The following is a 12,500-nucleotide window of genomic DNA, read 5'->3' on the forward strand; positions in this document are numbered from 1 at the left end:
TGAATGTAAAGTTTAATGAATAAGTACCCGTTTTTTAAAAATACTCTTAAAAACAGGGGCAATTTTCATTCATTACAGTTCACAATGAAGATGATTTTTAAAATACTTACCTTTGTTTTATGAAAAGCAGACCAGTGATCCTTCGCCCCTTGGCTTCTGCTGTACTTAGCACAGCGATGACGAATCCGGCTTCATCCAATCATTGCGTGGCCTCACGAGCTGGACGCCAAAGGGGGCACGCAAGGATTGGAGGGAGCCAGATTTGTCATCTCTGTGCTAAGTACAGGATCGCCGGTCTGCTTTCCATAAAACAAAGGTATTTTTAAAAATTAGCTTCATTGTAAAGTTTAATGAATAATAGTACCCCTGTTTTTAAGAGTATTTTTAAAAAACGGTCACTTATTCGTTAAACTTTACATTCACTTTAAATGAAAAATGTGGGGTTTTATGTACCATTAAAGTGAAGGTTAATTTTCATGTGAAAGTGCCCGTTTTTTAAAAAAAAATATTAAAGTGAAGGTAAACTTTGGTAAAGGAAAGCACGTTTTTTAAAAAAAACTATTAAAAACAGGGGCACTTTCATTCATCAAAGTTTACAAAGCAGCCGTTTTGATTAAAAACTTACCTTTTTTTCTTTTCACAGCCAGAGCAGCTTCCCCCTCCTGGAAATCCTTTCTTCACACGTCAGCAATGACAAATCCGGCTTCCTCCAATCACAGCATGGCCTCAGGCAATAACCACCCTGGGGGGAAAGCCGTGATTGGAGGAAGCCGGATTAGTCATTGCTGACGTGTGAAGAGAGGATTTCCAGGAGGGGGAATCTGCTCTGTCTGTGAAATGAAAAAAAAGGTAAGTTTTTAATCAAAATGGCTGCTTTGTAAACTTTGATGAATGAAAGTGCCCCTGTTTTTAATAGTATTTTTAAAAAAACTGGCTTTCATTCACCAAAGTTTACCTTCACTTTAAAAACAGGGGCACTTTCATTCATGAAAATTGACATTTCAGCCATTTTTTTTAGAATACACTTACCTTTTCTTCTTGAAGCCGCTCCAGTGCTTCACCAGCCTGTCGCAAGCCTCTTCATACGTCAGCAATGACGATTCCGGCATCCTCCAATCACGGCTTCCCCCCCGGAGTAATCATTGCCTGAGGCAACGCCATGATTGGAGGAAGCCGGTTTCGTCATTGCTGGGTAAGTAAACCAGGAAGAAGCAAGCGGGGGGCATTGTTTCAAAACGGTGATCCGGCATTTAAGAAGAACAAGGTAAGTATTTTTAAAATACGGTGCTATGTCAATTTTCATGAATGAAAGTGCCACTGTTTTTAATAGTTTTTTTTAAAACCGGGCACTTTCACATGAAAATTGACCTTCAATTAAAGGATAAATCCCTAACTGCATATATTTTCTTAATCACAAGAAAGGCTATGACATTGGTCAATGTGGTTATACGTTTTTAAATTAATTATATTTTCAAACGTATTTCACTACATTAATCTATCATAGTATTTAGGGTATCACAAACATTATAAAAGTGCATTGTTTGTGGATCTGGAGAAAAATGTTATGAACTGCTGACAAAGGCAATATAAAACTGCATTATAATGATCTGAGAATGTATATTTTAGCATACATGACCTACTCATATTCAACTTTGCTCAGAGCATCTTCCAAATCTACATTTTCAAATACAGATCCTAAATAAACTGCTAAATAATTCCAGATGTTTTGCATAGTTGTTCTCATGTGATAAGCAGACACATCTTCAAACTGTAGGTACAAGGAATCAAAGGCCAAAATACATTATCTCACAAAAAAAAAATCTGGATGATATATATATATATATATATATATATATATACACTTTATATCAGATTACATATAGAGCAATAAAGATGACATATTTACTAACAGAGATGCAGAAATAATTACCTAAGGCTTGCAGCAGTGTGGATAGGATAGAAAGAACCGGAAATGAAAAAAGCAGAAAGAGGATGGGAGCTTGCTGAATAATATTGCAACATCAGTAGGACTACAAAACCCATAATCCCCGGCCGAAAATGTCATGTGTTCAATTGTGGCCAATCAGTGAAGCGATCAAGGGGTTTCTGTAGTCAGTCTTTCTTCAGAGCTGTGTTGTGAGTATAAATATCTTCTGCTTATCCGGGTGATTGGAGTTGAATTAATATATAGCATCCTCCTGGCTGTTGTTTTATATAGCGATGCTGCTGCTGTTTCGGGCAATATATTGATAAATCCGTATAATGCATATATTCTTATTGCTAGCACGTTGCACTGTAAAATATAATACATGGATATCTATATTACTGTTACTACGCTGCACTTTGACACAGAGCACTGTATACAAATAGGCAGCTGCGTGTTGATAACCTACTGCAATGTATAATTATGTTAAGAATGTATCTGTACACTGGCAAGTGATTTACTGCTCTGATGTGTTAATGAGCTAAATTAAATTGCATGAAAGGCTACAGATATGCCCAATTGTGTCAGCAAACTGCACTACTGACACCAAGCAATTATCTGCCCCCCTGTCCTGTTTATAATACCCACACATATGTATTTTGTGATTCAGACAGAGCACACAATCTTAAAAGAGTTTCCAATATTCATTATCAAATTAGTTTTGTTCCCATGGTATTCTTTGGAGCACTATATGGCAGGAAATAGTGCTGACATCTGGTTCTCTTGCAAATGGATAACATTCTTGCAAGTCTTTGCAATATAGTGCTACAGTCAAGTGCTGTGCATGCTACTGAACTTAAAGGGGCATGAAACCCACATTTTTTTTTCTTTAATGATTTAGACAGAGAATACAATTTTAAAAAGGTTTCCAATTTACTTCTATTATTTAATTTCCCTTGTACTCATGTTATTCTTTGTTGAAGAGATATCTAGATAGGTAACGTGTACACGTCTGGTGCATTACATGACAGGAAATAGTGCTGTCATCTAGTGCTCTTGCTAATGTAGAACATTCTTGCAAAACTGCTGCCCAGACACGTGCACACTCCTGAGCTTACATTTCCTTGCTTTTCAACAAAGGATACAAAATAAACAAATACAATTTGATAATAGAAGTAAATTAGAAAGTTGTTTCAATATTCTGAGAGAGCATATCAATTTTAAAGACATTTTTTGAGGTTTTATTTCCCTTTAAGTCACTGTTTTTCTACAAAAGATATCAAGAGAATATATATCTGCTTGGCTTTAAAGGGACATTAAACCCCAATTTTTTCTTTCATGACTCAGATGTAGAATACCATTTTAAACAACTCTCTAATTTACTTCTATTATCTATTTTGCTTCATTCTCTTGATATTCTTTCCTGAAAAGCATATCTAGATAGGCTCAGTAGCTTCTGATTGGTGGCTGCACTTAGATGCCTCGTGATTGGCTCACCTATGTGTATTGCTACTTCTTTAACAAAAGATATCTAAAGAATGAAGAAAATTAGATAATAGAAGTAAATAGGAATGTTGTTTAAAATTGTATTTTCTATCTGAATCATGAAAGAAAATGTTGTGGTTTAATGTCCCTTTAACTTTCCTATTGTCATATAAGATTGCAACACAGGTCATGTCCGCCCTAGGTGTGAGGGGACTTCCTGCTGAATTGAAAGTAATTGAGCATACAAGCTACATTTGGAGCACTAAAATAAACCATCACTTTCTTTGCAGTAGCAGCAGTCTGTGATGCAAGCACTGAGTTTATATGTTTAGGGTTGCCCCTGCTTTCATTGGGACTAGTGGGATTGATACAATAGAAAAAGGAGAGAGCATCTGACCTATGTGTTGCTGCTTTTTTAACCATGCTACACATAGAGAGCAGCAATAAAGTATTGATTCCATCAGGAAAAAGTCTGGGCTCATAAATTCATATATTGATAGCCAAGGTTTTACTGCACCATGGTTTCTTCTGCTTTGGTAACTACTGATACGTTTCCTTACCTTTTTTAAGAAAACACAAATATATGATAAAAAAAAAAACATTCCCAACCTCTTTCCTCCAATTGAATCTTTTTGTAGGTGGACTTAATCTATGCATAAGATTGGCACAATAATCTTCTTTGGAAAGGAGACTCCTCTTTTAATTTTGCATGCTCAAATGTCTATTAAAGGGACAGTCTACACCTTAGTCATCTTAAAGTCTAACTTTAGATTAAGCTGCAAATATCCTACTGAACCTTTTCTATATTATGCAGCAGGCATAGTAAAAAAAAGTTAGTTTAAAATTAATATTTTTTTCTGGTCACTTTGAAATGGCTGCCAAGCTCCGCCCACTGATGACATCACAATCTGGTCTGCATCTAGACACTCTGCTAAAAAGCATTGGCAGTCTGTTGAATACAACTTGTGAGCCTTTTTTGATTGGACACCATATACCTGCCCAGATCATGATGTCATCAGTGGATGGAGGTTGGCAGCCATTTCAAAGTAGCCAGAAACAATATTTATTTTAAAATAACTTTTTTACTGTTACTGCTGCATGATATAGAAAGGGGTTTAGGACGATATTTGCAGACTTTAAGATGACTAAGGTGTAGACTGTCCCTTTAAGTCACCAAAATAGAAGTAGTGTTGAGGTGATAGAACCATCATACCCATTTAGCTTAAGTAACAAAATAATTGGGAGTACACTCTTTTCTTGCTCCATTTTGTATATGTGGTGGGGAACCTATTTGGTGCCCCCAACAATATTTAGAGGAAGGTCAGACAAGAGCCAACCCTCTTGCACATTAATGGATGTGTCAATCAAACTGTCAGGTAGCAAATATATAATGAGACCCCTTATTTGACAGGGTTCTACCAGTCATATAATGCATGGATTTCATTTTCCTATAGCAGCTGGCATGTGATCCTACTGACTTCCTTTTTTTGTTGGAAATTGCTTCTCTGGGTTAATACCATTTTTTTAGCTAGGAAAATTATTTTTTACCTCTGCCCCAGAGGTGCTGACGTGTATGCTACAGACTTTAGAAATTCAATCCTGCGACATACCACACAGTGACTGCTGGATAAGTGCAGGATATTATTTAAATCTATCACTAACTGGCCACAGCAAAAAGATAAGAGAAACAAAACCCAAGGCGTTTTTAAGGGTGTATCACTGGATTACAAAATTAAAATTTAAAGGGATAGGAAAGTCAAAATAGTGCATGTCGGGAGGCGGAGCTTGACCATGCTGGAAGATGGTCGCACATTAGGAGAGCTCCTGACACCTATGCTGACACTATAGCTCTTTATAGCAACTAATCACCCTGTACCAACCTCTAGCCCTCCTGCACTGGCATTAAGTGATCTTAGCCTTACTGCCCCTAACAAAATCTTCGGATTGGTGCCGATCTGCTCTTCTATAACTACTGGGAGCCTTGCCCGCACTGCAGAATCGCTCTCCCACGTGGCGCCGGACTTCATCACAAGCCTCACTACTGACCTGGCGACCTAATCGCTGTAAGGACTTACTCCCTGTGGACATACTTTACCGACACCTTAACCTGTTTGCTGCAGGGGAATTTTCTGGAGAGAGCAGCGCAAACAACCTCTGACGCCTGACCCCGCAATTTGGGCCTACCGCCAGACTCCCGGGCGGAGGGGAACAGCTGCGGCTCAGGCGAGTATTGCCTACACTGCCTTTGGACACAGATCTCTGGAGTGGGGGTACGGAGCACCCCTAGCAACCCGCTGGCTTGATACCAGAGGCGGCCTTTGCACCCGGCAAGAAGTCAGGTATTGTGGACAGCACAGGGACTTTTCTGAGCCGCATCACGGCTTTCACAGGAGACTGTGCTGCTGGAAATTCCACACAAAAATCGACGACAGGTACCAAAACTTTTGGCTTAAGTAAAGGGGATGCCTTGCATCACATAATCTCCCTCAGAACGATCCACATCTATATTAGGACACTTAAAAGAGTTAAGCTTGTGTCTTTCCCCCGTGGGATATATCTCCCTACTATATGAAGAACATGAGAGTATAGCCTCCTGGGTATGCTTTAAGATATTAGGTAACAACAAACAGGGACATACACCGTCTCTTTTAACCTCATAGGGGACTACAGAACCTAGGGTATATCCCAGCATCACTAGTGCTCCTGTCACTAAGCCAAGATCTCACACGTCTACCACATTGCCACTTCCAAAGGCTTGTAAATTTGGCTCACCAGAGCCAGTAAATCCCTTATTTGACTCTTCATACTGATACACTATAAATGGTATGCCTAACAAGCGGGCAAGTAAGGCTGACAAGATAGGTACCTCTAAGCCCATGAGCCACTACCTCAAGCCTCTAGACACAGCCAGTGACACCAATAGAGGTGAAATGGAAGTATCACAGGACACTCCGAGCTCAAATGCTCTAGATACTAATGCCACCCATTCCCAGTGTATCACTAAAGCAGATATACATAATTTATCCTCTAAAGATGACATCCAGGGCGTTCTAAGTGAGATGCGGAGCTTATTTGGAGATCTTAGAAAAGACTTCTCTACACTTGAAGCTAAGGTCCTTCAAATTGAGAAGACCTCACATGATAACACATCTTTGATACAACAAAACACCTCTGACATACAAAACCATACAGAAAATCTGCAGTTCCTTAACGACAAAATAGAAGACATGGATAATAGGGGACGTAGGAACAACCTGCACTTCCGCGGGGTATCTGAAGCTGTCTCCCCCCAGAACATAGAAGGGTATCTGCAAGCTTTATTCCGAATCATTAAAGACTCTCCGTCATCCCCTGAGATTCCCATTGAGAGGGCACATAGGGCCCTTAGGCCCAAACCACCTCGCAAGGCGCCTCTGAGGGATATAATTGTTAGATTTTTAAGCTACAAGGATAAAGAGGAAATTCTTCAAGGCGCCCGGAAGAAGCACCCTATTACCCATGTGGGTGAAGAGATACAGGTTTTTTCGGATCTTTCCCCCATGACTCTGCAAAAACGGAGGGATTTAGGCCATATAACATCAGCTCTCAGAAACCATGGTATTCCCTACAGATGGGGCTTCCCGGTTTTAATCATCGCTACCAATAATAACAAAACTTCCATTTTCAGGCCGGGAATGGATCACAGAGACTTTTTTGATAGCTTGGCGATCCCTGTCGCCTCTACAAGTGACCCCGATAAGGGTAGATCACAGCCACCCTCACGACCACTAAGGGACCACCCTGCAGGAGACTCGCTGGGTTAAAGTACTTATTGCCTTCGGGCTCAGAACTTTGTGTTCCTCTTGGGACTCCTGGGTCAATTAACATTCTTTAAACATGCTCTTAGAATGTGTAGCACTTACAAAAGTGGCTTCGGATTTGCACCCTATGTGCTTGAGAGGCCCTGTATTTCTTTCTCTAATGAGGTTAATTTGTTTGTCATGCTATTCACTGTTTAGTGCCAGAAACCTAACCCTTCATATGTTCAGAAATGTTTGTTTTATAAGACAGGTATATTGCACAGGTAGGAACCATTTGTAATTCCATATGTTGTTATAACTATGTTTTGTTATGTACAAATTGGGATGCAGGGGACATTACTCACTCACGTATAGTTGCCTGTTATAGTTATTATGTTTATTAGCTTATCATGCTTACTGTTTGTACTCTCGATGACGCTTTGCCCTTATATGTTACTTGATACATAAGGCCCCCCTTTCTAGCAGAGTTTGAATAAACATCAACTAGCTCTTGAGGGCAGGTTACCGGATCTTCGTAGTACTCCGCGATCCATTAATTAAGCCACCCTGGCCTCGACCCCAACCATTTATTTTATGACGCTTAGAGTGCCGTGGGATCTCAGGCCTTACTCGGCAAACAAAGGTCATCTTGGTTAAGCTTATCTCAGTAAACGGGGGAAGGGAGATGCGGGTTAGTTTGGGGTATTTAATGACCTTAGCAGGCCAGTACTACCTTGTTTTGAATGTTATGTCAAAGGTTGGTTAGCATTAATGTTTACATATGCTATAAACATCATGTTGCTTCCTTTTTCTATGTTGTATATAATTCACGTCAGCAGAGGGGCTTTTCCCCTGTCTCTGTATTTTCTGTTAGATACAAGGTTTATAATCCTCTATTACACGCCAGTTCCTGAGATTTCCCTGAAATCTTAGGCTATACGCTTCTTATTTTACCTTGTAGCACTTACTCGGTTTTCATCCCTTCTCTAAGTATCCCCTCTACTTTCTTTCCCTCTCTACACTTCTTTCTTACCCATCTCTATCCCCCCCCTTTTTTTTTTTTTTGTTGTTTTTCTCGCACAGGGGTCAATATGTCCCAACAATATAAGTCTAAGAAATTCTGTGACCACTCCATAACCCTTACAACCATTAATGCAAAGGGTCTAAATAATCCTGGCAAATGCTCTATAGCCTTTAGGGAACTACATAAATCTCAGAGTCATATAATCCTTCTGCAGGAAACACACTATAAAAAAGGTAAAGAACCTAAATGGCACAACCCCTTGTTTCCCCTTGCGTATTTCGCATCGGGCCAAAATAAAAAAGGGGGAGTGGGAATAGTCTTTCACAAGTCTGTCCCCTTCCTCATGACACACATAGAAAGGGATCCCAATGGGCGATATTTGATTTTGGTAGGCACTCTCTTCGGACATTACATTACATTGGTTTCCATATATTTACCTAATCAAGGACAGGAGACCTTTCTAAAACGTATTTCTGACCTTATTCTGGAACACTCTAGAGGAATCACATACATGGCGGGCGACTTTAACTTAGTGGCTAACCCTTTAGCTGACACCTCAAGAGGAGTATCTTGTACACCCACCTCCACAATTGGTCAGGTTAATGACATACTCGCAAAGCTAAAGCTTCATGACGTCTGGCGTACACTACACCCGACAGCTAGGGATTTCTCATTCTACTCTATACCTCATAACAGCTACTCTAGGCTTGATTACATATACACAGACTCTTGTGGTCTCTCACTTACCCACCGCTGCCTAATTGACCATATAACCTGGTCTGATCACGCTCCTGTCTCGTGCTCGATATTATGGCCAGATATCCCTATCACACATAAAATATGGAGGTTGGATGATTCTATCCTAGATGACCCCTTAATTTTCAAAGATATACTTAAAACACTACAAGAATATTTTGAGAATAACACCTACCCGTACTCTTCTTTGGGAGTCATTTGGGAAGCGCACAAAAGCGTGATCAAAGGGGCCCTGATTAGACATAAGGCCTTTCTCAATAGGCAATACAGAACCAAATATAATGATATTCAATCACAGATTGCCAAGCTAGAAGTAAAACATAAAGCTGACCCCTCTTGCAGCACTACCCTAAACGACCTGAAGAAGGCTAGAACTGAATTTCAAAAGCACTTAGCACAATCCCACCAAAAGACAGCACTACATCTGAGACAATTTTACTATGAGGGGGGTAATAAAGCAGGTAGAATCCTAGCAAGAACTCTTAAAAAGCGTCAGCTTCGCTCCCACATTCACTCCCTCAAATCATCTGATGGCCGAGAGCTGCGTAGTAGTGAGCAGATAACCAACGAGTTTTACAGATATTACCAGTCTCTATACAATATACACGACTTACCAAATGAGCCAGGCCAAGCGGTTGAAGCTCCGCAAAATGAAGCCCTTTTTAACTCTTACCTTGATAACATAGACCTCCCTTCTCTTTCAAAGGAAGAATCTGACCTTTTAGACTCCCCTATAACAGTAGAGGAACTATACGAAGCCATTGAAAACTGCCCAGGGGGAAAGAGCCCGGGGCGTGATGGATTCTCCTCGGCCTATTACATAAAGTTTAAAGAGATCTTGGCTGGCCCGATTCTCAAGTTATTCAATAGTCTCCGAGATAACCCCACTTTATCACGTGTCCTCTTAGAGGCACATATTACTGTCATCCCTAAACCGGGCAAGCCTGCAGATTCCCCTAGCCATTTCCGTCCTATATCTCTGATCAACTCGGACATGAAGCTATTGGCAAAGATTCTGGCATCCAGACTTAATAAATATCTGCCGCAGCTGGTTTGCAATGACCAGGTGGGATTCGTCCCTGGCCGAGAGGCCAGGGATAATACTATCAAGGTGACTCAACTAATTAATCATGCTAGAATTTCAAGCCTCCCCATGGTGCTCTTCTCCACCGACGCGGAGAAGGCCTTTGATAGGGTAAATTGGGTCTTCCTGCGTCGGGTACTGGAGAAGATGGGATTCGGACAGGTTTTTATACATTATGTCTTAGCACTCTACTCCAACCCTAATGCTAGGATCAGAATTAATAGCACCTTGTCGGGCGCATTTGATATAAGGAATGGGACTCGGCAGGGCTGCCCTCTATCCCCGCTTCTTTTTGCCCTGTCTATCGAGGTCCTTGCTCATAGGGTGAGGGCAAATCACTGCATACAGGGCATAAGAGTGGGGGAAACGGAACACAAGCAGGCGTTATACGCTGACGATGTATTGTATATTCTAACCAATGCCCCGGACTCGCTTCCTGAACTGCTAGGCGAATTAAAAGATTACGGAAGGGTCTCTGACTTCTCTCTTAACCTGAGTAAGTCGGAGCTCTTGAATATTAACACATGTCCAAGGATAGTACAGAACATACAACAAAAATACAAAATTCCCCTTGCCGCTAAGAAATTAAAATATCTTGGCATCTTCTTAACCCCTGATCCTGCAGACCTCTTTAAATATAACTACGCCCCTCTTAAAAACGAGATTGCAGCTGACCTTTCCTCCTGGAAAAACAAATATATTTCTTGGCTGGGCAGGACGGGGGTCATTAAGATGAATATCCTGCCCGGAATATTGTACCTATTTCAGACACTTCCCATAACGTTACCTAGGGGATATATCGCTCAGCTGCAGAAACTCATTGAGCAATATATTTGGGGTAATACCAAACCCAGGGTCCCTAAGCGTACTATGTATTTACCAAGGGACAGGGGTGGACTAGGCCTACCAGACATCTCCCTATACAAAAAGGCTATAGGCCTGCAGAGGATAGTAGAATGGGCTCACAACGCCAAACACAAAGCATGGGTTGATTTAGATAGACAAATCCTAAAAGTTAGCAACACCGGCACTCTGGCATGGCTTCCCCCCGTGCAGCGCCCAAAAATAATCAATAGATGCCACTTACTCGAGGAAACGTTTAATAACTGGGACTCCTCTGTTGCGACTTCTACTAATATTTCCACATGCCCCTCTCCCTTACTACCAATTATTGAAAACCCTGAGATCCCCTACCATAGAATAGGATTTCATAGAATCATACCTTACAGAATTAAAGATGGCTCAGTTCTTGGAGTTGTGGATGATGGGAAAGTTAAGTCTCTTGAGTCTCTTGAGGCATTTCAACCCAAAATCTTTTCCTCATGGATGCACTATAATCAGCTGATACATTTTATCTCTACTCACAAACACAAACGAGAACTAGGTAGATCTCTTACTCCTTTTGAGAGTTTATGTACTGGTGAATCTCTGCCAAGACATTTAATCTCCCTCATATACAAGATAGTGGCCCTGCAGGGGACAGACTCACTCCCGACATACACTACACGATGGACTGAGGACTTGGGGTCGGACATTAGCTTGGAACAATGGATAAAGGCGTTTAAACTTATTAAAAAATCGTCAGTCTCATTGACTATACAAGAATCACATATTAAACTTTTAAGTAGATGGTACTTGACACCTGTTAGACTACACAAAATCTTTCCGACTGCCAGCCCTATGTGCTGAAGGGGCTGTGGTGAATATGGTTCCCTGTTGCACATATGGTGGTCATGCCCTATTTTGACATCTTTCTGGTCAGAGGTCGTCCACAAAATGTCTGAGATCCTTCACTCTCCCATTCCGGTTAGTCCGGAGATCCTACTCTTTCTGAGGTTGCCCAAAACTCAAAGTCAGGCACATTTGACCTTGTTGTTAATTATGCTTACTGGTGCAAAGAAACTGATTCCAAGAAAGTGGAAGACCCGCTCAATCCCCAATTTGGGGGAGTGGTACCTTCAGGTGGAAGAGATATTGCTTCTGGGAAGATACCATTACCTCAAAAACCACATGCTAGATAAATACGAACTTTTGCTAGCAATTTGGCGTGGCACAATATAAAGCTCTCCCCCTTAAGAAACGTGCCATTCAGGCAGTGTTTACTCTGCCTACACCCCCCCCCCTTTTTTATAAATCTCTTCTTCTCCTCTTTACTACCTCTCTCCCTTTTCTCTCTCTCTTATTTCTTCCTTCCCCCCTATTTTCTTTTCCCATTTCTCTATTCCCTACTCTATCCTTCCCCTTATCCAGCATGAATATTATATTGTCTTAAAAATATCTCAAAACCGTTTAAACGAGTATGTTTGTAAACTCTCGTGCTCAGCTTAGTTCTGAGGGCGTGAGTGCACATCTAAATGAAGTGTATGACTTATTATACCACTAATGTGATTGGATTTTACCATGTATGTCCTTTATGTGTTTTGTGGTCTTATCACGCTTGTATACTTA

General features: G+C 40.8%; 1 protein-coding gene across 1 annotated transcript in view; it reads left to right on the top strand.

Annotated features, from left to right (window-relative positions):
* Nucleotides 1-2,101: 2,101 nt before the first annotated feature.
* The window catches only part of LOC128638509 (zinc finger protein 37A), a 155,577-nt gene continuing 145,178 nt past the window's right edge, over nucleotides 2,102-12,500 (top strand). Inside the window, exon 1 of the mRNA XM_053690507.1 lies at nucleotides 2,102-2,136. The gene's annotated coding sequence lies outside the window, so the exon portion shown is untranslated. The remainder of the gene's footprint in view (nucleotides 2,137-12,500) is intronic.

Source organism: Bombina bombina, chromosome 8, assembly GCF_027579735.1.
Source record: "Bombina bombina isolate aBomBom1 chromosome 8, aBomBom1.pri, whole genome shotgun sequence".
NCBI classification, from domain to species: Eukaryota; Metazoa; Chordata; class Amphibia; order Anura; family Bombinatoridae; genus Bombina; species Bombina bombina.